This window comes from Hirundo rustica, chromosome 16, assembly GCF_015227805.2.
Source record: "Hirundo rustica isolate bHirRus1 chromosome 16, bHirRus1.pri.v3, whole genome shotgun sequence".
Classification (NCBI taxonomy): domain Eukaryota; kingdom Metazoa; phylum Chordata; class Aves; order Passeriformes; family Hirundinidae; genus Hirundo; species Hirundo rustica.
Genome location: NC_053465.1, coordinates 10193934 through 10219377, shown reverse-complemented (window position 1 = coordinate 10219377; position 25444 = coordinate 10193934). Strand labels below are relative to the sequence as shown.

At 42.8% G+C, this 25444-nt stretch overlaps 1 long non-coding RNA gene across 15 annotated transcripts in view; it reads left to right on the top strand.

Annotated features, from left to right (window-relative positions):
- LOC120760147 (uncharacterized) overlaps nucleotides 1–25444 on the top strand; it is a 383062-nt gene that overhangs the window by 256400 nt on the left and 101218 nt on the right. For 12 of the 15 annotated variants that reach the window (XR_009208368.1, XR_009208369.1, XR_009208361.1 and 9 more), the window contains 3 exons: nucleotides 1165–1293; nucleotides 9702–9808; nucleotides 22705–22873. This is a non-coding gene — a long non-coding RNA (uncharacterized LOC120760147). Of the gene's footprint in view, nucleotides 1–1164; nucleotides 1294–3435; nucleotides 3619–9701; nucleotides 9809–19784; nucleotides 19993–22704; nucleotides 22874–25444 lie in introns of those variants that run through there. The other 3 variants (XR_009208367.1, XR_009208374.1, XR_009208373.1) reach the window with 3 other exon arrangements.

Genomic DNA, 25444 nt, shown 5'->3' with positions numbered 1-25444 from the left:
CATCCAGATAGCAGCACCAACAACAAAAATTAGAATTACAGCATGAATTTCGGGAGGGGCAGTGCACGGTGCATGACTGGCTAATAAATCAAGGCCATCCGTGGGTTAGATGGAGGGGAATGGGAACGGTTATCATTCTGTTGTATAAAACGCACAGCTTAGGCTCTATAGATCATTTAAAATATATATGAATTTGAAATCAGCCAAAAGATATGTCAGGCATTTTTCTTCTTAGAATTATGGCATGTTTTTAAAGCCTAAGTGCTTTTCAGTACAAATTTTAGCATGTTTTGCATTCAAATGAGACATCTACTCTACGCGTGAAGCCCTTGCACACACTGCCTGCAAAAGTGGAGGGAATCACTGGATTTATAGATTCTTTTGCACATTCTGTCAAAGTCAGTTTTGCCTAATGGAACTCATGGAACAGGAAAGGCTTTCATTGCACAACTTTCCATGAGAGAGATAATGTTTGTTGCCTGACACATTGCAGCGCCTAAACAAAGGCACAAAATAAGTTTGTGCTAAAAGAAGGAACCTCAGCTGGGAAGGGATTAAGTTAATAACATTTTCTGTAATGTCTTTATCAGCATTTCTGCGGCCAGTTTGTGACAATAAACAGAGGGAAAAAAAGCTCATGTTCGAGATGGAAGTAAATTTCAGGCTGATATGAGTGATGTACCTCATAACCAGTTATAATTAGAAGGGAGGCTTCTTACAGCGCCACTCCTCTATAAATCACAGCAGATATTACCCCAACTTGTACAACAACTATGAAATATGCTGTGAAATTTGAAACTCATGAAAAATAGGTTCTTTTGTTGCAATTTCATTCTCAGAAAAGCTCTCATTTGATGCAAGCTTATGCCTTTTTTTGGCTGGTTTCTTAAAACTAAGGTAACCGGCCTCAATTCCCTAGAAAACTGTTAAAATTTAAAATTTAGTGAAGTCTTTTTTGGCTTTTTTTATAATCACAATTTGAGCAAGATGAAAGCATCGCATGTTTTGCTAAACAGAGTCCTTACTTGGAAGAGTCTATCAAAAAAACTCAAGCAGAAGTTTTCTATAGCAGAAGCTTCTTATCAAGCACAATTTTATACTGAAGAAGTCAGAAATACAGGTTGATAGCTAATAGGTGTGTATTTTCCTCTTCTCTTCTGACAGAGTCAGCTTGGACCTGGTCAGGTGCCCACCTGCATTGTTCCAGATGTAACCATGGAAAATCCACAGGGAAGGCAACCCTAGGGAAGAAGGTCTTGCTGGTTTGATGGCTAAAATCGAATTAAAAATCAAGTAAGATTCCTCCAGTTTTTTTCTTGCACTAAGGTCTTTTTCCTATGATATTTTATTCTGAAGAGAAAATGGTTGAGTTTATTTTAGAAATGTGTTCTCTGAAAACCTATGAACCTTTGAGGACTGTTGGCATGGTAGGGCTGTAGCTGCTTCTATCGATCCTAATTTAGAGCTTTAATTGCAAATAAAAACATCATTATATTCCCCAGCTACCTTAATTGAAAGGATTGATTCCCAGGGGCAAAGCATGATAAGAACCTCTGTAACATATGGGCCAAGTGCTTATGGCCATTTGAGCGCCCTCATTTTGGCATGGCCTGGGTTTGTTCTTGTGTGGAAGAATGCCACAGGCATTGGGAGAAACCTTCACTCTTCTGCCATCTGATCTCATTTCTGGGGCTCCTTGAAATGAAGAAGGAGACATCCACAGGACTCTGGGCAGCAGGAGGGTCCCTGCTTTGGCCTCCCAGTTGTCAGAGCTGCCAGGAGAAGCCACCTGTACATGTAGGTGTCCCTGGAATGTGCTCCAGCTGTGTGAAAAGAGGTTTACACTGTCACTAGCTGTGACAAGAGTAGGATGTCATTGCTCAAGGGAACGTATTCTGTCAGGCTGGGTTCAAACATGTGGGACACGCTCAGCTGCTTCGAAAATAAATCAGCATTTTTAAAGAATTAAACACAACTCTTGCTTGTTAGGTGAAATTATCAATTGTTTTGTCTTCCGGAGGTAAACAAAGATCTGAGGGAGTCTCAGCCTCTCAGTCTCATGACCTTATGGTCACTGTCCAAAATACCAGCAGTGACGTTCCACACTGGAGAGCTGAGAAGAAGAAAAGCAGATACTCAGCAGGGTTAGCCCAGTGTCGTTCCAAGTAATCCCTTATTTTTACAAAACATTTCCATATGGGAAACTCTATCACTGAGCAGATGCACTGAAAACAGTGTGGTCAGTGCTTTGTGTAGATGCTGATACGGGCTGTTGAATACCCAGAACAGTTGAGAGGCTTCAGCAGAGCTGCTCTGCACGTCTAAATGTAAAACTGATGCCTGGGGCTGAAAATTGATCTGTAACACTAAACTCCAACCGCAGAATGGGCATCACCATTTGGAAGGGAAGCAGATAACTGGTATTAGCTCATCTGGTAAAGATGAGTAGCTGGACAGGGTCTGAGGAATTCCTGCAGATATGAAACCCTTACCTTGAACTCTGTGGAAAATTGGTTCAAAACACAAATTTGCAGCAGATACTTATTTATGTAATGTGCCTGAGATGTAACCCTGAATCTAAATCCTTTTTTTCAGGGCAGAGCTGAGATCTGGCTCTCCACTGACCCTGCAGGACAGCCTGTCTGCAGTTCACTAATCCTAGAAAGCAGACAGAATACTCTTAAAAAAAAGCCTTCTTTTTTTCCTTCCCTATTTTTTCCCTCTCTTTCTCTCTCCCTCTTTCTTTCCCTTCTTCTCTCTCCTCTCTCTCTCTTTTTTTTTTCTTTTTTTTTTTTTTTTTTTTTTTTTTTTTTTTTTTTTTTTTTTTAAGGGAAAATTTGTTGCAATAATATAAACCCATCATGCTCTCTCTGGTTACAGCTGAGTGACACTACATCAGCAGCAGAATATGTACAAATTAAACTGTAACAATGCACCAAGGAGAGGCACAGCGATATCATAAAAATTATCCACAGTACAATATGACTAATGTTGTGTGAAATGCATTCATTGGCCAAATGATGTCTAGGTGTATCTTAAGGAGTTATGCTGATGGAGATAATGGTTATAGAGCAGAGATAAAGGAAGGAAAGGCGAGTGAAAGACGAAAGGTTGCAGCAAGGGCAGCCTGGCTGGGGAGGATGCTCAAGCAGGTGAGTTTGAACAGGAAAGCTGAACTGCTCTGGAATGTAGAAGGATGTGAGAAGAACTCAGTGGCACCTTTCCTCCTCACATGTCTGATGTGGAGGTGTGCTGCTTTTTCAGGCACACACACACATTCCTGTGCTCCTTCTCACCTCCTTTTATGTAAACTTTTTGCAAACATTTGTCTAGAAACACAAGCTGCGTGTCTGTTAAATATTCTCCAGCTCTGTTGCTTATAGAAATGCCTTTGTTTTCCCTTTCTAGATACAAAAAAAAACCCCCAAAAAAATTTAAAGAGAAGGGATTGATTTTATCAGCATGTCCAAAACCAAGAAATTAACTCAAACATAGCCAGAGGATGGCTAGAGTAAACACATCACTAAGGTGCACTCAGAAGTTGTCATATCATTTCTCAATCTGAGAGTCTTTGTGAAATGAGTAAATATTTTGTCCGAACAAGAAACTTGGCTATTGGTAAGTCAATATGAATTTCCTTCTAATTAAACATAGATTTAGAAAAAAATCTGTCCAGTGACCCATTGCGCCATCATGCTTATCCAGAGATGTTCATCTAGACATGAACATTCTGTTTTCAAAGGAACTTAGAGATTACCTAAGTAAACCTTATTTTACATCTAAATTGCATTTTCCAAAACATCTCAGGTGAGCCCCTACCTCACTGAGTGTCTCTTAAAAACCTAAGTACTTTTTTAAAATCGGTGAACTGGTCAGCAAAGTGAACATGCCTGGAATAAAATCAATCTGTGCGCAGTTGGTTGCTGGAGTTTGGGGTCTCTGATGCAGTCACAGCTGCTCAAACTACTAGAAAAATAGAGTATTTTCATGGTATTCCTGGTTGTTTGTTACCTGGTTGGTTACAAAGAGACAGCCTAGGCCAAAAGCCTGCAACAGGTGTTTCTGATGTGTGGGAGCCATTTTAGCCAGGGGGTTTTCTTCTCATTTATTGATATGTACAAGGATGGGAGATAGACCCAGCCAAAAATTCTGGGATCCAACTCTTTTCAAAGTCCTAAGATATCCAGAACGGGGAGTTAATTTTGTCTCTTAGTGAAGATAGGGGGGTCCCCATGGAACATTTCAATGGGAGGCAAAGCTCTCCATAGACATGGGGTGTGCTGGACTGAGCATTTCTGTTTCTGCTTCAAAGGCAGAGGAGGAGGGAGTGACACGATAAAATCATTATTTTCAGCCCTAAACCTGACTTGGATCTGGGGGTTCTTTGTGAACCTTACAAAGCTTTTTCTCCAGCCAGCCACCTCCACTCACTGCTGAGCACGTGCCAGGAATTCCCTCACAAAGGAAGCTGCCAAAACACAGGGAGTTGTGATAACTCTCTGCTATCACATCCATAAAGCCTCAGTCAAGGCTGCTCTTCCCCCAAGAGGGCAGGGGCACGGCGTGGCCAAAGAGGAACATCTCCAGCCTACAGCCCAGGCTCTGTTATTTTATTCCTTCTCTGTGCTGCAGCTTCATGTTTTTACAGGGTTGTGATGACTCTGTGCAGAAAAATTTCTGCATTGCCTCTTCATTTGGGAAAAAATAAAAACTTCAGCCTGCACTCTGGGGGCAGGAAAGCGTGCTTCTCCTTCGCTCTGATAGGAGGGTGTGCAGTACCACAGCAAGCTCAACCTTGAGAAGGGGGAGAGGCACTCTGGGACCCAGGCTGGTTTATATCTCAGCTGATTCTCCTCTTTCTCTCTTCTGTATCCCCTTAATAGCTTGACAGGAGAAATATAGGGAAGATACAGCCATCTGATTAACAGTGCCGGGGGCTGGGGATGGATGACAAGGAAAGGGAGCGCAGCGTGGCTAGCAGCCAAGTTCCAGCGAAACAGAATATCTGGCTTCCTCTAATCTCTGGAGGAAAATTAGGTTACAAAAACCTTTAGTGGAAACTTTGCATACATTCAGTACCATTGCCATGCCTGACAGAAAAAAAAAAAAAAAAAGCCAAAAAACCTGATATATTATTTAGCTTATAGTTATAGAATTAAAGGTACAAGCTTTCCCAGCAATAAAAAAATCCTCTCAAAAACTAAAGACAAAACCCCATAAAACCCCGTAAAACTCCTTGAATGTTTTGTGCTGTCAGAGTTCTTGAGAAATTCTCCTTTTTGTGTTAATGGATGGTTGTGTGAATTGCTTGAAGACATCTAAACCTCTTCCCAGTGAGTTTTTGCACTTACATGTAGATCCTTTCTTGTTTTCCGAGCTGTTTGCTCTGCCTCCTGCAGGAGCAGTGAAGAAGAGGAGAAGGTGGAGGTGAGGAAAAGGCTCCAAACTGCCCTGGGCAGACACCACTGCCCTGGGATAGAGCTTAAGCTGCTCATGCCATCACTGAGCCCTGGAGCCAAGGCCATCGCCTTGCTGTTCATCAGAAACGTGTGTGTTACACACAGAGAGGAATTCCTCCCCCTCCTGCCTGTCTGTCATCAATGTGTTGATTAAAAATAGTGGAGTTAGATTAAAAAAAAAAAAAAAAAAAAAAAAAAAAAGTTGCTTAGGTGTTAAGTGAGCAACAAGTTGGGACCTGTGCATATGAGGGAGAGCGCTGATTAAAATGACATAGCCTATTTATTGAGTGCTACATCTAAAGCAGTTGGAGTAACCATGATGAAAGTATCACTGACATGTTACTTAGCTTTATGAGCGGGGGGGGGAAAAAAAGCTAGATTGGCCGGTTAGAACTTTTCTTCATTAAGTCTTACAGCATGTTGATATATGTACAAAGTGCAATTTTTTCTTGTCAGAAACATGAAGCAAGGGTCTGAACAGCCATTGCCTGGCTCAGCACCCCGCTTCCCCTGGCTGCCTGGGCTCTCCTCTTGCTGGCTATCCAGTCTGGTGGGAATCTGGCTCTGCCTCCTCCAAGAGGAGAAAGCATAGATGCATTTTGTAGTATTTCCCTCCACCTCGTTGCAAGCAGCTTGCTCCCAACCTTCCTCATGCGATTCCTTCGCCAACCTTGTCTGAAGGGAGCATTTTCCATGCAGAGGAACGTAAGAGCCTTGTTTACATGCCGTTTCCCTTCTGAGAGCTTTATTTCTCTTCAGCCTCAGGGACCTCAGCACCAGCCAAAACTCAATATGGGGCTGAAATTGTACACTGGCCATCCCCAGCCCCAGGACGGAGGGGTGTGTTTGTGTAAGTGTGCACGTGTGTAGTGTGCACACAAAAACAGATGTGTGCCGTCCAGAATAAATGAGGCTATTCAGAGTGTCACAAAATGGACAATTTATGGCCAGTTTCAGCAATTAGTCAGACCAAAGGAGTGAGGTGGGTCAGTATTAAAACCCTCACTGTTTTGTTTACTTTAAAAAAGCAACAGGGAGTTCCAGCTGATGAGCAAAGATACTGAGAAAGGGTAATTAAAGAGAAACAATCTTTGATGTGTCTCTTATTAAAGTTTCTCCTTATTTTGTTGTGCTCCCCTTACATGGTCTTGAGAAACAAAGCTTCTGCTTTTTTTCGGGGAGGGCGATGTGGGGGCGGCTACATGGGCAGCTCTGCAGCAGGAATTCACTCTTTGCTTCCTGCCAGGCTCTTGCACCTTGCAGTGAATTCAGGTGCTTCCTGCAGAACTGCTGGCACCTAGCAGAAATTCTAGGTATTAGCCTACAGGGCCATCCCCTTGTGTGACTATTTTTATTGAGCTAATGGGGGGAAAAGTTCCCCTGAAAAATATTGATAACTTCTAAAATACTCCACCGGCCCAGGAGGAGCTTAAACAGTGTAAATTAAACCTTGAGCATGACCTGCCCCAGAAGTTCACCACCTCTGTTAGTGTAAATACTCTGTTCCATTTGAAATAGTTATTTTTTTTCTTCTACTCAGGTCTCATTTCCTTTGCTTCCAACACTTTATTTTGTGCCACAGTCACAAGGTTATGGGTTTCACATACGTTGTTACAAACTCCTGAGCAACCCAAATCTTTGTGCTACATGGAAGGTTTTTAAGTTCAGGTTGTACAGTAAGAAGGTAAACTTTGCAGGACTTGCTGTTTTTCCCAGCCATGGGCAGACTTTTCTGGCTGGTGCATAATGAGTGTGCTCGGTGGCAACACGGTGAAGCTGGCTGCTGCTCATGGATGCTCTTTCATTTGTGGGGATGACAGTGAAAGATGAAAAGTGCAGTGGAATGGTTGGGAGTTATTTAATCAAAGTCTTTCAATGAAAGAAAAGATATTTTAATAAGTGGTTTGATTCACTGCAAATTGTTGGCAGTAGATGGGGCCCTTACTGTAATAAAATTCCATTGAGTTGGGAAGTCTCTTGGAGGTGGTGCCCAGATGCAGTATATTGGAGCTGAGTCTCGGAACATCATCCCTGACCTAACTCAGGCTCTTTGTTGCCTCCATGTAACTTCCCATGAGAAAAAACCAAAAAGGTGGGAAAGGGGAAACAGTGTTATACCTCTGTGCCCCAACCTTTCACTGTGCTCTGTCCTGTGCTTTCTTTTACTGTCTTTCCTTCCAAAAAGCTGCCAGCCCACAGGCTCCCTGATTCTGTTCTTGCTGGCCCCACTCAGGACACTGCCTGAGATCAGGGATGAGCAGGAAGGGGAACATACCCCTGGAACAGCATGGGACAGAACCAGAACCCCATCTTCTGCCACAGCACTGTGAATTCAACATTTCACTCCAGCAAACCCTCATTTCCTGGCAGTGCTGGGGCTGGCCTGGAATCCAGACCTGGTCTGCTCAAGGTGGAGCCATTATCCTAAAGTGCTTTTATTGATCTGTTGACTCTCTGTCTCCCTCCTTCTCCTCCTCTCTTCACCCTGCCAGCCTCTTAAAGGCTCATATCTTGTCTCATGCAACCAAGGTATTTTAAGGGGTGACCAATGATTTTGAAGTCACATTAGACAAACAATATCTGACCAGTAAAACCAGAAATCCCCTGAATGATATCTGAAGAAGGATCTGTCTACATTTACAAACCAGTCTCTCTTCCCCTCTTATTTTTTCTCCCTCTATGTATGTCCTGGTGTTCTTCAAACCATCAATTTCAAGGCCTCATACGTCTCCTTTGTAGCAGCCTATCCCCCAAAGTGGCAATGCCATATTGCCATGCTTTATTTTTGGTTGGTTAAAGAGACCTGTAGTAGTAAATCTATACATGTGCTGTGATATCCAGCAGTATTAAAGGCTGAGATTTAAAGACAGGCCTGAAAGACTGAGTAGTTGATGCCTGTAGAAAGCCAAGAAGAGCTGTGTGCCTTACTGGAAATTTCAGGCACAACGTGTTAGAGTGCAATATATTACAGTGACCCGAGCTGCAAATCCTTCTGAGATGGAGATAAAGGGAGAAAGAATAATACTGGAAAAAATGTTAACAACACTCTGTGTTACCAAATACTAAGAAAGGGCTTGAAGTTGGTTGATCTCTTTCTTATTTCAGTGTTCATAATTTCGCAGGTTTGTGGAAAATTGCAATTCCTTTCTAATAACATTGCTCATTAACTAATTGATTAATTGGTTGAGCTTTTAGTCAATGGTCTGAAAAATACACAGGTAAAAACAGAAGAGTTAAAAAGGCTATATTTGATTATAGAAATGCATTAACTTTTTAAAAATGTGAAGTGCAATGTCTTTCATACAGCTGAGTGCATCTCTGTTCATGAATGGGGTATTTGAAAAATAAAGAAGTTATTGATAGTTTATAGTCAGGTAAGCATAAATATGCATACATGCTTTATAATGCACTCTAATTTTTTAAACTTGAAACAATATAAATAAAAAATATTTGAGTAAACCCCAGAAATTTACATTGAACTCTTTAGTGAGGCTGGATAATTCTGCAGTGGAAAGAGTGTGAGTGTTTTCACTGGGAAATATTAATGAGATTAAGAACAAAAACTTCTGTAGTCACATCCCTTTTCCATTTTATTCATATCAGCATTAGCTTTCTTTTTATGGAAATTCACAGAAAAGAAGATAATTTAATTTGCTCTAGTCAGTAGTTGCCTGTGCATTATTGAAACCCTCCCTCTAATTGTAGTAAGTTCCTTCCTTACGAGAGCTTCCAAGCTTTGGTCAATAATCAGTGTGGAGGGTTTGAAAGCAGCCTGCTGGCTGAAATACATTCATGTAGAGAATTGATCTAAGAAATCTGAATACAGTGAAATGTGGAGGGAAAAGAAATTAAAACCTATTTCCACATGACTGAGGAAAGGAGAAAGAAAGTTGGTGATCATCTTCTCAGACCACGGGATGGCCACTTATGGACACCGGGGAGTGAACCTTGATTAATTTTAGGATTTGTGTGATGAGAAGCAGCTTACAGTTCAGTGTACTGCAGATGACTTAGCTAATTGTAATACTGTGTTTTAACAGCAAACTTTCATTTGGAAATCACAGACAGGGAAAAGGGAATGGGAGACTTGGGGAGAGAGAATGCCTTGGCAAGCACCCAAGAAAGTACCTGAGTAAACTGGTTTCAGGACCAGAAAAGGCTCATAACCATGCTTGTCTGGTAAGAGATCGTACAAAGATAAAGCTGATGTTCATTCTAAAAGGTAAATTTGTTGTTTTACAGAGCAAGGTGAATTTGTGGACTTTCCTCCTGGGAGATTCTATCAGGCCAAGCTGTGGAGTTGGATGTCTGAAACAGATCAAGACGATTTTCTCAACACCAGTACACAAGTAAGCACTGTAAATAATTTGTAATCTAGAGAAAGTGAGCCAAAAATCACTTCTTGAGATGTACATAAGCCTGGGCAGAATTATGTGAAACTCTGCCTCTTCTGACAGCAACACTGAATATGGACAAGTGCATTTTGTGATGTGGCACTGCTGAGCATGAGCCTGTGGGGAGGCAGGAGCTCAGGCAGGTGAGCTGATCTGCTGGGGAAATCCTTCACCAACACCAGTACTGTCCTTGTGGTCTCCAGGCTTTGCATGAAAGAACTGTCCCATGTATTAGAGTGTGTTGAATTGCACAGGGTTGAAGGCAGTCCCAGGGACGAGGATCATGAGCTGGGAAATGCCTGGCAGTTTCCAGTGAGTGTCTGCCAGCCAGGGGAGGCAGGCAGATGCACACCTGGTCTGTGGGAGAGCAGATATAGCAGCAGGAAGGGAAATATTCTCTGGTAATTCAGAGGGAGGAGAGAGGCAGAAGGAAGCCCATGCGCCTTTCAGCAGAGCAATTGTGAGCTGTGAGGTGCAAATCCCACAGAAGCCCATTGTAATTAAGCATCCTGTAAGGTGAGGAGGGGGGTGAGCACTCCAATAAGCTCATCAGCAGCATCTGCACCGACTCTCTGCCCCCTCTGGACACCCTTTGGAAATCTTCAGCGTGTTTTGTACTTGTTTCAGAGCCAGAAACAAATGCTGGCAAATGCAAAGGTGTGAAATGTTGGCCAACCAATCCCAGTGTGCCCTACAAGGCGCTGGAGGGAGGATTGCTCTAAGTGGATGATGAGCTCAGTTCAGAGGCTGTTAAGTTAAAGCTTATTACCCTCATTAAGAGATGTGTGTAATGTGGTTTCGGGCTTCTGATATGGTAAACCCAACATTTTCCAAATGTTTTGTTGTCCTGTCTGTTATGCTTGGAGGGGAATTCAGTTTCTGTTTTGCACTGGGTCGAATTTGGTGCACAGATAAGATTACTTCACGGAGTTTAGGCTTTGGGATTGACTCTGAAGGCAGAGGGGCAGTGTGCTTTGTCAGTACCAGGAGGGAACAGAGGGAAAGAAGGAGCAGGGCTCAGAGATGTTGATGCCTTTGCTGAGAGCACTGGGGATTAAAGGCCAAGCTGTGCAGGTGTCCCTGGCTGTGCTCCCTGGGGCTCTGCATGGCAGGGGATCAGGCTGCACTGCTCCCAGCAGGGTGTAAATGAAGAAGGATTGCTCAGGTTTAGTTTTCATGCAATTTTGTAAGCCCTGCAGGATGAGGAGCACTGAGGTGGGGTGGAGCAGGATCAGGGAGCAGTTTAGATTCACCAGGTACCACTAGCGTGAGCTCAGGACTGACCCTGCAGGATTGGGCTGGTTTGCACAAGAAGATTTGAGTGCCTCTACCATGTGCTCCTCATCATTTCCATTATCTGTGAGTTTCCTTTATCTGGGGTACCACAGCTCCTCCCTACAATGGAGCATTGGCTCTCCAAGCAGCTTTAATCTCTGTCTGTCTTGGGAGGGTCAGGTTGGGAGAGATTTGAGGTCCTCAGCCCTGAAGTGAAGTCCTCCCTGCTTCAAACAGGCCTGCAATTGAAAACAGCTGATCCCAAGTCCTTTACAAACATTTCCATTTCAAATCACTGAAGTTTTATGTCTTTCTAATGAATTTTTTTCTTGAGCCTCATAAATCTCATAGAGATCTTGAACAGCTAGTAAATTTGGCCATTCAGATACACGTTTTCCAGTAAAGAGGATAATCGTTGCTGTTCCTGATGCCACCTCCCCTCCCTACCCCTTCAGCTGTCGGAATTCACCTCTTGCCTGTGGGCTGCTTGCACACAGCTCAGGCCATGCTGAGGAAGGCAACATGTGCAGATCAGATCAGGGCATTGCTGGGCCTCTGCTAGCTTGGCCACTGCCCCTACCTGTGACCTGAGCAAAGTCATTTGCTGTCCTCACCGCTCAGATCAGAAGAAATCGCATGATGTGTCCCTGCTCGGGGGGTTGGGAATCTTGTTCTGTTCAGGCTGGACAGAAAATGTTCCATCCACTCTCCAGGTGGGCTTGAAAGGACACAAATCCAAGGACAACATAAACCCAACACTCCTCAGACTTCATTTGGAAACACCAGGCAAAAAGTGCTGAAGTTATTTAGACAAACATACTAGAGAAATAGAAAATTGCAAGCATATTTCCCCCTTCATTTGTTGTCTCCCAAATTCAAACAAGCTTATTTCCTTTCCTGCAACGCTGTTTTTGATAATATTGTGCCAAAGGCACTGAATCTGTTCTTATTGCTGTCAATAGCAAGATGCCTGTTGCTTTTAATGGCTCAGCTATTAAAACACCACATCCCAGTTGTCTGGCTGTGAGCAAACCCAAGCTATCGCAGTGACAATATGGAACCTTTTTCCTCTCTGAATGTTCCTCTGCAAAGTTTGACCATTTTGGCTGGGGTAAAACATGTGTCTATCTGGGATTCTTTCCAAGGATGAGATTTTGACAGCTGTGCTCATGTTGGCAAAAATCCTGACATCTTGTGCTCCGTTGAAATAGCAGATTCTTAGTGGAGAGGGGTGGGAATCCGATTTCATAGATGAACACTTATGAATTGAGGACTGTGAGCCGGGCTGAGCTCTTTTCACTTGGGGGAAAAGGTTGAGCCCATCCTTTGGGAACAGGGTGGAGCCTGCCTTTCTTCCCGTCCCCACCTGTGGGCACAGATGGCCGATGGGCAGCGGGGCGGATGGAGCTGCCTGTGCTGCTGCCAGCTTTGTGCAGCAGCTTGGGACATGCCTTGGACTGCACCCACGGGAGTGCGAGTCAGCCTGCTTGCAGTCCATGCCTGAGGATTTTCATTTACATATTGGATGTTTTGGGCACGGCGGGTGGGTGGTGTTGGTGCGCTTTCAATGAAAATCCACCTTTGAAACCCCGGTCAAAACTTGGCCTGATATTTCTTCCAGAGAGCTGGTGGCAAACAAAGCTTTGCTGTGCTCTGAAATAGCCTGTTTTGGGGGGTTTTATTATCCCTATTGTGATAAAGTTGATTGAGTGTTTTTTTGTTAGTTTTTTTTCCACTGTAGTCTCCATCTTGAACTGGAGAAATATTTCCCACAAACACTGTAATTATTCAAAGCTGATATATTTTTGCAATAACCTTCAATCTGATGAACTGTAATTTTTTTCTGATGAAGAATCACTTATTTGGAGACTGGAATTCCTATTATCTCAACAAATAGGGAATGGTGGCACAGAAAATTGTGTCACGGGGTCACCCAAGAACTCCACATCAGAGGCAAGGATAAACTGGAATGGTGTAAGGTCATAAAAAAATTTTCAGAAAGTATTTTGCAAATACTGTATTTATTTACTTCAAACTTTTCAGTGGCCAGACAGTTCCTTTATATTTTACCAAGAAAAAGAAATTTAAAAAAAAATCACAAGGTTTTAAAACCACGTCAACAATTATTTTCCATGTCTGGTATTTCACCGGAAATCAAGGAAAAATACTTTTAAAGCACAAACAAGATAGTAGTCAAACAACAAAACCCCAAACAAAGCATGCCTCCTGTTGAAAACAATTCAAACAGTTTTGCTCAGGAAAGGTTTTAGCTTAGGGTTAGACACGCAGAATCAGACATTCCTGCTTGCATCCATGGCAAATGTGAGGTCTTTTATGCAACAGTTAAAGGAAAAGCAGCGAATCTGTCTCACATTCATCCTTGCTGAGCATTAAGTGATGTGTAAGGATATTTATCATCCATCAGAAAACCCTTGGGCAGCCTTCTCATGTGTTTAATCCCTCAAGACTTTTCTAAGGATTTGGGGGGCTGCTGAAGGACTGATGAGTCAGATTTGAAATGGTAAAATCTGGGGCAGTCCCAGAACAAGAAAACGTGGATGCTTGGGGTGGCTGCACACGGCAGTGACGGCAGGCAGGAGAGCTGAAGGTGAGCTCTGGGCATGGATTGTTTGTCTTTGCACAGCCTGGCCTTCTCAGCTGAGTGGCCAAAAAAGTCATCAGGGGCTACAAAATTAAATGGGAAAAGCTGCACCTCCTGCACTTTGTCTGTGGGAGACGGGGTTGAGGAGGACAACAAAGGACACTGTGATTGCTGGGAGCTTGGTCAGCGGGGACTGACCGATGGCCTCAGAGGCCCTTCCAAAGCCGTGCCTTAATGACAAGCTCTTCCCTTCCTCTCCCACTTGTTTTTTGAAAACTAGGGCAAATATTAGCACAACTGTGAGTGTTGGGCTGCTGTGTTGGAGTGCTTCTAACGCGTGTTAGCTTGATTAAAACTAACATCACAGTTTCTACGCTGGGAAATTCCAGTGGCATGTCTACCATAAATTAAACTGAAATTCCAACTTTAAGTTGTCTTCTAGCTCTGCAGCAGATCTGTTTACGCAGGAGTAGCATAAGGCAGATGTCTTCATCTTTGCTGATTCTTAACAGGTCACAGGCATTGACTTTAAATAGCTAAAAGCCTTTAAAATTATTTTAAAACAGGCTTCCCCCTCCCCTGCAGACTGTAACCTTTAGTTGCCCTTAACTAGAAATGCCCAGGATAACGTGGTCCTAAAACAGACCGTATAAACCATGGAGCAGCTTTAAATATATAACATGATCATTACCTGAAACCAGCAAAGAGGTTGGAATAATTATTTCTCGTGTTTACACTTCTGCATTTCAGTGGGCTGCATTCAGTCCTTTAATGATGGTGATTAAAAACATACTGGAAACACATAGTAATTAAAGAGAGCACTTAACCGTGATTCTGAAAGCACAGAGGCAGCTTTGAAGTGGAACTGGACTCAGTGCCTGTTGCCAAAACGTTGCAGGAGTTGGAGCACCAGGTAGCTGGTAATTGCAGGTACCACACCACGTCTGTTTTGGCACCTGCAACATCCGCCCCCAGCGCCGACCTCAGGATCGCTTCGTGTACGTCAGTGAGCCTCCTGCAGCCTCAGAAAGAGCTGATTGCTGGTGGCCGAGGGACCAGACAAACACTCTGCTTTTTAATTTATGTAAAGTTGAATTTGTTTTGGTTTTTTTTTCCTCCACAGGGGACTTTTTGAGGGTGAGGCAATGTTTAGGAAGAGGGCAGGAGGAGGAAATTGGGGGTGACAGCAGAGAGTGGGCGCTGGTTCAGGTGCTTTGCCCTGCCAAGGCTTCAGTGCGGGTACTGACATGAAAGGGAGTTCTCAAGCCACAGGCTCCAAACCTTGTGTTTTAGGAGTGTTTCTGTGGGTGAGGGAGAGGGGTATGTATTGCGGAATGGATTCCTTTGTTTGTTTTCCCCACTTAAAACAACAAAAATACTCTTATTATAATAAGTGCAGAAGGATGAGTGATGAGGCTTGTGCTGTAAAATCGTGTTTGCTGGAAAAGTTGTCCTGCTTTCCATTGCTTAATTTCATCTGAAAAGGGAGGGGATGGAGGCTGGGGAGAGCACAGCTACTTTCTTGGAAGTACTTTTCCAAGCACTAGAGATGGACCTTCCCAGGAGGGAGCAGTTTACCTCTGTGTAAGGAGAACAGGGTTCAGAACAGGTCCAAAAGTTTCTTTAGGGTTTAAAGGCATTCATTTTGGGTCATTGTCCCCTCATTTTCTACTCCATATCCTTTGGTAATTTCCTGTGCAAACCAAAATTCAGTTTCTGCCCCTGTGCTGATGCCACAGAGAGCACCTGCTTACACCATGTGAATCCCACTTCTGTGGTGCTCCTGTCCCCCCACAATGTCCCCTTGAAGACCAGCTATCAGCTGACACTCAACATGCCTCAAGCAAAACTTTCCCCCTAGATCTGTCGAACAACATGGACAATATCATGATCCTGTCACTCAGACCTGTGGATGTTATCTTTGACTCCACTCTCCAGGTTCATACCTGGGCAGTGTCGAACTCTGGTCACTTGTTTCTGTGTAGCCTTTCTAAAATATTGCCATTTCTGTCCCTGCTCCTGGCTGACATTACTGTGCTCCTCAATCATTGGTACAACATTGCTAATTCTGGCCCTGGCAAATCCAATCTCACCCTGCTCACACATGTTCTTTATGTCCCAAAAGAAAATCCTTTGCCTCTCCTGCTCATCACTCCTCTTGCTGCATATCTCTTGCAAGTGTCTGCTCTTGGTCATATCAACCATAATCTATTTGTTTTTTCCCCCTAAAAAAGGAGACTTTTTCCACCAATACAGTATCTTTGCTTTGTGGTTAAGACGCCAGGTTTTTCCCCTCTGATCAATCCACTGTGCCACCTTGTGCTCCCCAGCTGTTAAAATCTGAAAGTACCCTCATGCATTTCCCTGTGCTGTTAAGGCAGCTGCATCACTCTCTCCCCAGTTTCTCCTCAAAACCTCTTTCTCTTAGCTGTCTGTAAACCCTTCAGAGCAGTGGGGCTGTGTGAGCAGAGGTGATGCCCCTGGTCTGAAGCTGCCAGGTTTTGGCTTGGTGTGAAGGCTCTCTGGTTCAGAACCATCTGTCTGTGCTGGCTTTGCATGGTGCCTGACACTGTAGGTTACTGCTCCAGGAAGGGAATCCACAGGAGCTGTGGTAATATGAAATAATAATAATTTTAAAAGCAAGTATTAATAGCACTGTGTTTGTTGTTGCCCCTGCAACACTGAGCAAGCATTGGTCCTGGAGGACATTGGTGGATTTTACTTTCTTGGGAAAAAATGTGGTGGAGAGAATTCCCACCCCTACTCCACACCTCTTTCACAAGCCCTTTTCATTGCTCCATCAACGACTGAAATGAAGGGAAATGCTTAAAAAGCAAGACCACAAGTGGTAGGATCAGCATGATGCAGTTCAGCTTCTGTCTTCTGTCTACTCTGTTCAGAAATCATTGCTGAGGACTTTCAGAAAGCGAGTTGGAGTTCGTCTGTGAGAAGTGTCAGGGGAATGTCATTGATCCACATCTGATGCCATTCTTTTTTTTCTTGTTGGGGTGTTCCTTGGAGAAGCCTGACATGCAGTGCCCAGTACCTTGGGCTGTGTAGGACAGGGACAAACTGGTGGGGCTTTGCAGCACCCCCTGCCACTGCATTCCAGCTCAGAACCTCCTGAAGCTGCCAGCCACGTGAAACCAGAACAAACAATGGTTTTGCCTGTGAAAAAAAGAAAATAAAAAATCAGATGCCAAGATTTCAGGCTGCAAACCCAGACTGCTGAGCAGTTCTTCTTCCTGTGAGAAGGGAGAGCTCCGGTGAAAACCAAAAAAAAAAAAAATCCAGCCCTGTATTGGGAACAAAGGTCACTGCCTCTGAAGCAGCCAAGCGCGTAGCCCAAGGCCAGTCAACACCTTGAGCCTTCTCTGTGACTTTGGGACCTTTTACAAAAGCTGGGCATCTTTCCAGCCCTGAGACGTAGGAACGACAGTTGACCCATGTTGCACCTGGGGCACCTCAGCCTTATTGCATTTTCACATAAAGCTTTGTCTAGATTTATTTTATTTAATGGGCTTTTTTTTTTTTTTTTTTTTTTTTTTTTTCGGGTTGCACTGTCACAGGAAATTCTCACTGTTCTATTACCTTTTTCCTGTTGGAACTAGCCTTAAAATAAAATGAATAAATAAACACCTATACATACATATAAAAATATGCAGACAGGAAAGCCATTCAGATCTGCAGAGGCCTTGATAACGCTGCTGATGAGGTTGCCAGCTTTCCCCATGTCTGAGCTGAACAATTCCCCACCGCCTCCCCAACCCCTGGGAACTTAGTTGTGAAGTTTCTAATTCTGACTACAGGTGTTCGGTTTGAAAGACACCACATGTCATGCTGTAACCTCATTTAGGAAAAAGGTAATTAAATAAAAATACAGATGTGTTACAGTCACAGTTCCTGAACATCTGAAATGCCCGTCGGTTTCGGACAAGTAAAGGATAAATCTCTCTAGAGAAGCATTGTCTTCTCATCTGTTGTAATATTACTCAGTATTAGTATTTTAAATAAGAAAAGTGGTTTTGAATGTCAACATCTGCTCTTAACCCTCTCTTTACAGCAGAAACATTGTGTTTGAAAACAAACAAGATTGGAAAGCCTAAACTCCCCTCCTTCTTCTGCTTTGCGTATCCAAATATTACTGCCAGTGTTTTGTTGCACATTCTGCTCGATCATTTGGTGTTTTTAAGGTGCTGTAGATTATCAAAACCAGAGGAATTATTAGATCTGCTCAGCTTTGTCATAATAAATCGGATAGCTGCTGATCTTACTCTTTTGAATCATTAGCTTGAGAAATGTAAATGCCACTATATTCTGGATAAACTGCTTGAAACAATTACTTTGAAAAAGATTAGCCAGTTTTAAGATGGACTGTTCCCTGCTCAGTGGTGATGGTAGTAACGATAACAATAAACTAACTGCAGAATTCAGCTGGTCTCAGTCCAGTAAAATGTTTAACCCCAAGCTTAACTTTCCAAGCGTGTGTCCATCTCTGCAGCAGGGCTGAGCACAGGCTGTAGCTCTTTGCTCTATTGCTGCTTAACTCCAGCCTGTGCTGCTCCTGTTGTTTATTTGAGTTGGGCTGTGTCTGGGTTTGACTGCGGAATAAACCTTTGGCATTAGCAAATACCGAGGAATTGCTAATGTATTAATTATATATTATAATTCAGGGGTTGCCACAACAACTGCGTGGTGTTACTGCCCTGATTGTTTACTACATATTTTACAAAGCTGTTGTTCTCTCACTGCTTGAGCCCCTTTACTCTTGTGCTGCCTGAGGGAAGGAGATCCACAGCTCTGAGTGGAGACTTGCCCTTGGAGGAGGAGTATGGAGGTTCCAAGCCTGGTGGCATTGCTGTGAATCTCACTGTGAACCTTTCCAGAAATGCCCGGGATTTTCCTAAAGCCTGAGCAGTTGTAGTTGTACTATTTCTTTGAACTCTCTGTTTTATTATACCAAAACTATTCCCCAGTGCGTTGCTTCTCTAGAGAGGTACAAACCCACAGTTTCTAGTGTGTTTCTAGTCTTGATGGTGCGGTGGAGGAGAGCTTAAAACATGATGTGGTTATTTTGTCCTAGGCTCCAAAGTCGAAAAACACATTAAAAAAGTCTTCTGTGTTTCTTAATAATTTTTCAGGAATTTCAAGCCAATTTCAAGCCTTTCTGGGACCTGACAGGTTTTGAGCATTTAGTGCTTGGCAATTCCTTGAGCCCCTGAAGCCTAGCTTATGGGGAATTTCTATAGAACTTTACAGAAAAATCATCCTTCCTTGCTGCGCTGAGCATTATGGAAACACCATGCAAGAACAGGTCAGAGCTTCAAAGTCTTTGCCATTAAAAAGATAACCAAAGAGTAGGAACCACACAACTGCAGCAGGTTTCACCAGCTCAGACCCCACTTTGCAGCATTCATGTAGGAGCAGAGCCCTAAAGCAGCACCCAGCTCCTTGCCTGCTGAACTCAGAGAGGCCGCCAGTCTGAGCTTCAGGCTGCTGGGGGATTTCTCCAGGCTTAGTCCTTCCACCCCTCTGTATTTGCAGCCATCTGAGAGCACCAGCAGGCAGGGGGGAGCAGAGATCCCCGGCAGGCCCCTGAGAGCACTGCCTTTCCAACTGGACCCCTTGGGTTATTCTGAAACGCCTACAAAACACATGAGAATCCTGCCATTGTCTCGACTGGCCTTTGAATCAGGGGCTCTTAAACAGAGGATATGCCATTCTTCTTTTGTTCTATACTCCCATAATGCTCTTAAAAGGAAGGCAAAAAAATATTAAAAAAAAAAAGCCAAGTAAAACCCAAACTTTAAATGTGCCGTCAGCTTTACCCCAACAGCCAGAGGTGGAAGGGATGGTTAGCCAAGATTAGAGTCCTGAGCTTTGTGATGTCTCTCTGTGAGTTATGGCTGCATGTCAGTAGCAGTAAGTAAAGCAAAATGCAGTAGCTAGACTGGTGTTCTGTTCAATTGCCTGGGGCCCCAACTGAAATTTAATAAGCAAGTGTAAGATTTTAGTGCTTTGGAATGGAAACTTTATGGTAACTTCTTTCTGCAGCCCCTGTTTAAGTGATGTATCACATGTACGGCTTGTGCAGTGCACCTTGGATGAATCCAGCTCTGCTCTCGTGCTGTTCCTTTCCCAAGCTGCAGCCAGGTAAATCTTCAGGCCACAGAGCAAGCTGGTACTGAATACGTTTATGGCTGGGATATCTTCCCTGCAGCCCCACTCACATGGATTGGGAGAACCCTGATGGCTGTGGCAGGTGAGACAATCTGTACTGATTTTCTGAAGTCAGGGGTTATAAAGTCATGTTCAGGGTTGGCTTGTGGAGCATAGATGCTTTGGGACATTCTTCAGATTTGAAAACATAAAGGTGCCTTTAATCATCTCTGAATTTTTTTTTTTTTTTTTTTTTTTAAATTCCATTTTGAGATACAAAATTTTATTGTTCATGTTCAACTCCAAGGAGAACCCCCTCATGGGAAAATGAGAAAAGTTCCTTATTTTAAATATCCACCACTTCTGTTCCCTGCTCAGGAGTGGGTGAGGAGTGCATGCTCTCCTCTGCTGCCAGCTTCTGTTTTGCGGTATGTGTTATTTTACAGTTTCTTCATTATGATGGCTCACAGAGACTTGTCAGCTGTTCCTCATCTCTCTCCAAGCATGAAAATCTAGTCTTGAGGGGTGTGTTTAGAATCAGATCGTATCAGGAGCTGTTGGCAGGAATGCACTGGGATGGCAAAGGGAGCTTTACCCTTTTCCCAGCTCCCTGCTACTGTTTCCCATTAGTACCAGCTGGCACAGCCCATTTGTCAGGGATTTGCTGCGTGTTACTCAATACCTCCAATCTCCATAGCTGTCTTTAAGAGATGAGGAGGCTGAACAACTCTCAAGAAGTGATGAATTCAGTCTAACCAGGTAAAAATAAAAGGATCATCTCACAACTGACTATCCCAACTTTGTCTTTCCAGCACGTGCAGATGACGTGTAAAGGGCCAGAGAAACATGGAGAGAGATCTCTCTCTAGGAAAGCACATCAAACTAGCCATGACCTTTGTGCTCCTTGGTACCTCTTGCATGGTTTTAGTGGGATAGGGCTTCAGTTGAGGCTGTCTCACTGTGCATGTAAAGCCACTGAGGACAAATTACATGAACTCTTTCAAAAACCATGCCTGTTTCAGCAAAGTCTTTCAAGTTCAGTCACTGAAAGGTCCCCCATGATAATAAACCCCTGTTCATTCCTTTTGCCTTCTCACACGTGTGTTTATTTCTGTTTGCTCCTTTCTTTTTCGCAGATGGCAGATAAATCTTGTCAGTGCTTTTTTGGCTTTGCAGCCTTTTCTCAGTCATCTTTCCTTTTGTATCCCCAGCAATGTGCAAATCTGGTGGTTTGCTATTTCTGCTAAGAGTATTTCTTTTCCATGCTGTCTCATTGTCTCAGTCTTGTGCTTTTTTGCTGGGTGAAAGAAGAGACAAATTTCCAGTAGGCAAAAAATGAAGCAGCCCCAGCTCATGAAAAAAAATGAACCCTTTTTAATCACTGCTATAAAATGTAATGGTTTGATGCAAGTTCCTTGTCAAGGTTGGAAGACTGACCAATAGGTCCCAGAGAAGCATCTTGTGATCTGCCTCCTGGATCAATTGGAATTTTATTGCACATGAGGAGAACAATACTGCATGAGCCCTTGAAGTGGAGCGAACACAGATGACATTTTTATTCATTCTCAGCCAGATTGCCTGGTATTGTGTCCCTTCTGTGAAAAATGACACTCTGGCAACAGGCCACTGACTGCAAAGCATCTTGGCATGGGCCTCCTGTTTGTCTCAGCCTGAGCTGAGCATCACCAGAGATGCCAGACTGCTGGCCACGAGCTGAGAGTGTTAAAGCACCATCTTTATCAGCATCTCACTGCCATTTTTGGTGGGAAATACTTGAGGGAGGAGGGGTAGTTCCAGACTGTTTAGATATTTGGTGGCATCAGCAATGGTAGTTGGCTCTCCCCTTGGGAGGAGCAGCAGCTCTCCTGGCTGACAGTGACCAGCACGTCTGTCACCTGCCAACCCTAAAAAATAAGCTCTCAGAGCTTCTGAGTCTGTGCTCCCCATCCTCTTTTTCTTTCCTGGTGTCTCAAGTGGAATGTTTAAAAGCCTTCAAGTGATTAGGAAGACAAATCTGATTGACTTGCAGTTTTGTCTGAGCCATCATAGTTGCTGCAACGTAGCCAAAACCTCATGGATTTCTCTCAGACTTTTCAGAGGGCAATCCCTCAGTTTGTCTGACAGGGAGGTGATGTGCAATGTCTGGGGACAGGCGACACTGGGCTGTGGGTTCAGTTGTAGTAAGACTCTTGGCTGTCAAAACTGTGTGTAGTACTGAAGCATTTCCATCATTATAGAATAGTCCATATCAAAATAATTTTTCTGTTGCGTCCTTCTGCCTTCTGAGAAAGGAGTTTAAATGGAGAAAATGGAGGAAGATTTTCTTCTTCCAAGCACAACAGTTGAACCCACCTGGACACATTCCTGTGGAGCCTGCTCCAGGTTAGCCAGCCCTGGGCATGGCCATTGGACTGGCTGATCTCCAGAGGTCCCTTCCAACCCTAACAGTTCCATGATTCCATGAACTATTGATTTTGTAAGGTGCCCAGATTTTTATTCCATTTAAATACTTTTTGTTCCATCCAAGTAGGAGTGTGGCAAGGTGTGCAACAGCCACCTCTATGCACTGAGAGACACTGGGCTGGAAACTGGATGTGAATTTGTCCTGCCTGCTGGAACCACGCTCTCTCTGTGCCTGCTGCTGTGGAATGGGTATTTCCCAAACTAAATAGTTGCATTTTTCTGAAGGAAGGACAGTATCTTTGCCTTCAGCTCTGATGCAGTGTGGCATATACTGTAGGACCTGTCATCATTCATGAAGTCAGTTCTGTTTCAATGTTAATATGTCCTTAATCAAGTCATTTGTTTTGTACAGGATGTCACATTTAGCAGGGAATTGTCCAATGCTTGAATACTGGAATCATAGGAGCACTGTTTGATGTTAAGTGGTATCCGCATCATATCTGGAGCTGGAACATGCCGGGAAAATATCCCTCACATTCCGCACCAATATTTCCAAGCTTTCAGGACCAATCACAGGTTGGGTATGTACATTATTTCTCTCTGTTTATGTTTATTTCTCTCTGTGTGGCATTCGATTATATCCTATATTTAGTAACTCATTCTCACACTGCTTATCTGTTCCTTATTTTTTTTGGCTGGTTCTTTTGCTATTTAAAATAATACAGCAGCTTTGGACCAGTCGCTGGAAATCAAGATTAACACTCTCAGTCCAATAGAAAATAAGTGAAATTTACAGCTGGTGCTCCTCATTCTAGTCTGTTTGTGATATGTAAGGAAAAAGAAGAGGCTTGAGCCAAGCAGCTGCTGGTGGGATTAAGTGGGAAGCTGTCCAGAGAGACCAGGTTTGTGATTATCATCTCCTGCTCTTGATGCTGTCTTCAAGAGGAACACAGCTAATGGCTAAAACTGTGTCTCTAATATCTAGTTCCTGTGAGTCCTTTCCACTTGAAAAGAAGAAAAGGAAGTTATAGTGAACTCATGGCAAATATTGTCCCAATGAATTTTCCTTCTTTTATTTAAATCATATTTAATAGTATGCCTGTTTCTGTCTGCAAATAGGGACATCACAGTGTCAGTGGTAATAGGAAACACACCTGCACATGCCCCCTCTGTTGCTATAAAGCAGTGTCATTGTGTACAAAACATCTGCAAAGTGGAAGATTGAAAAATCTCTTTTGTTTTTTTTTTTTTTTTTTTTTTGCCGTAGGGAACCTTTTGCATTTATATTTTATCTCTGCTGTACTGTTGTGTCCTTCTCGTGAGCCAGACCCCTTGTGGTAGCTCTGTGAAGACACAGAAGGAGTCCTGGTCGTATTTGTGGGCAAAACATTTTGGTTTGGTTTTTTTTTTCCCAGTTTCTGCCCTGAAATACTCAGTAAAGAATAGTTTAAAAAATAATAATAAAAAAAGGAGTTATAAAATACTACTACAGATTATATTTTCTGTTTCCACAGTCATTCCTGGTTCTAATCAGTTGATCAAAAATACTGAATGTATTAAGGGTCCATGTTTTTGTCAGAAAAATGTTGTGTTCTCCTGAAAGCTCTTTTTCCCTATAAAATGTTCTATTTGAATTTATTCCAAGTCATAATGAGTGCTGGAGCAATTAAAGTATCAGCCACTCTAAGGAGTCTTGGGAGCACAGGAGACAGATAGGATCAGGGTTTAAGCTACTTAAATACCTTTTATGAGAAATAAAGATTTCACAAACCTCAGTTTCAAACAAAATAGTTGACATATGCTAAGCTCCAAGTACTAAACTTCTTCTCCTGCCCTCTCCCACTAAAGAAATAATGATCTATGAAATATTTAAACTTTATATCTGCAGTAAAAAAGAAAACACTTTATTTCTGTTTAAAAAATTTTTGGCAGGTGCTCAGATATTTATGATAATGGGATCATAAAATGACGTGGAAAGGTTAGTGGGAAGGTGTGGTGGGACTTTTGAGTGTGACTTTTTAAAATGTCACATTTGTTAAATCTTACTTAAATTATAGCCAGGGTGTTTGTTCATTTACATGTCTTAGTATAGTTTTTGCGTGTTAGGAAACTTAAATCAATGAAGTGTTTGTGTGTAGGACTGGATAATGCCTTCACATGCTGCAATCCGTTAAATTCCTTTGATTTAATTCACGTAACCATTACACTTAAAAAAAAAAAAAAAAAAAAAAGAAAAGAAGAAAGAAAAAGTCCTTTAAATATTTTTCATTAACACATACTATTAAGTGGGTAAGTGCCCTAAGTATATTTTAATTTAATTTAGATTTAGCAGCAACATTTTTCCCATACTAATTAAATACCAGTTTGTTATTAAGAAAATATTTATTGAAGTTGAACTTGGTGATAGATACATATCTATCACATCACTGTTAAACCTCATTAAATAGTGTTTTAATTGCAATTTGTTTTTAATTACCATTCATTAAGCATATTATTAAATCTAAATTGCATGCTTATGAAAGATGGCTTTGCCAATACAAGTGGCTGAGGCCCTTAACTACTGTCTTGCTTTTAGGTTCCCATAATTTGAAGTGTGTAGGGTGAAAGTTTGATCTATTTATATTATTTCTATTATTATCTCCGTCACTGCCTGTGTCTCCCATCTTTATTAACAGAATTAATAACATCTGAGACAGTCAACAGATACAGAAGGAAAATAGAGTATGAAAAGTGGTGACAAAACAGGTCTTGGACAAGGAAGCAGGGAGGAAGCAACAGCAAAGAGGGAGCACAGGGAGGGAAAATAGCAGTTAAACAGAGCACTGAAACCAGTTGTCTGAATTGGAAGGAGAGGGTGGGGACTGGGAGCCTGAAGGATGCAGAGGGATGCTGTTAATGATTTGAAGAGCTTTTTCTCTTTGGCATGTCATGGGCAGTCAGTGTGAGACAGCCCAGTGGCTTCTCAGCAAAAAGGTCTGCTGGTCCCAGTCTGGATCTGCACAGGTGCCAGTGAGGGAAGGGCTCATCTTCACGATGAGAACAGAGCATTCTGCTGGTGGCTGTACAGCATCAGTTCACAAGCAGAAGTTACAAAAAAGCCCTTTCAAATTTTCCAAATTTTTACCTGTAAGCAGCAGTGCCCCCCTTTAGAA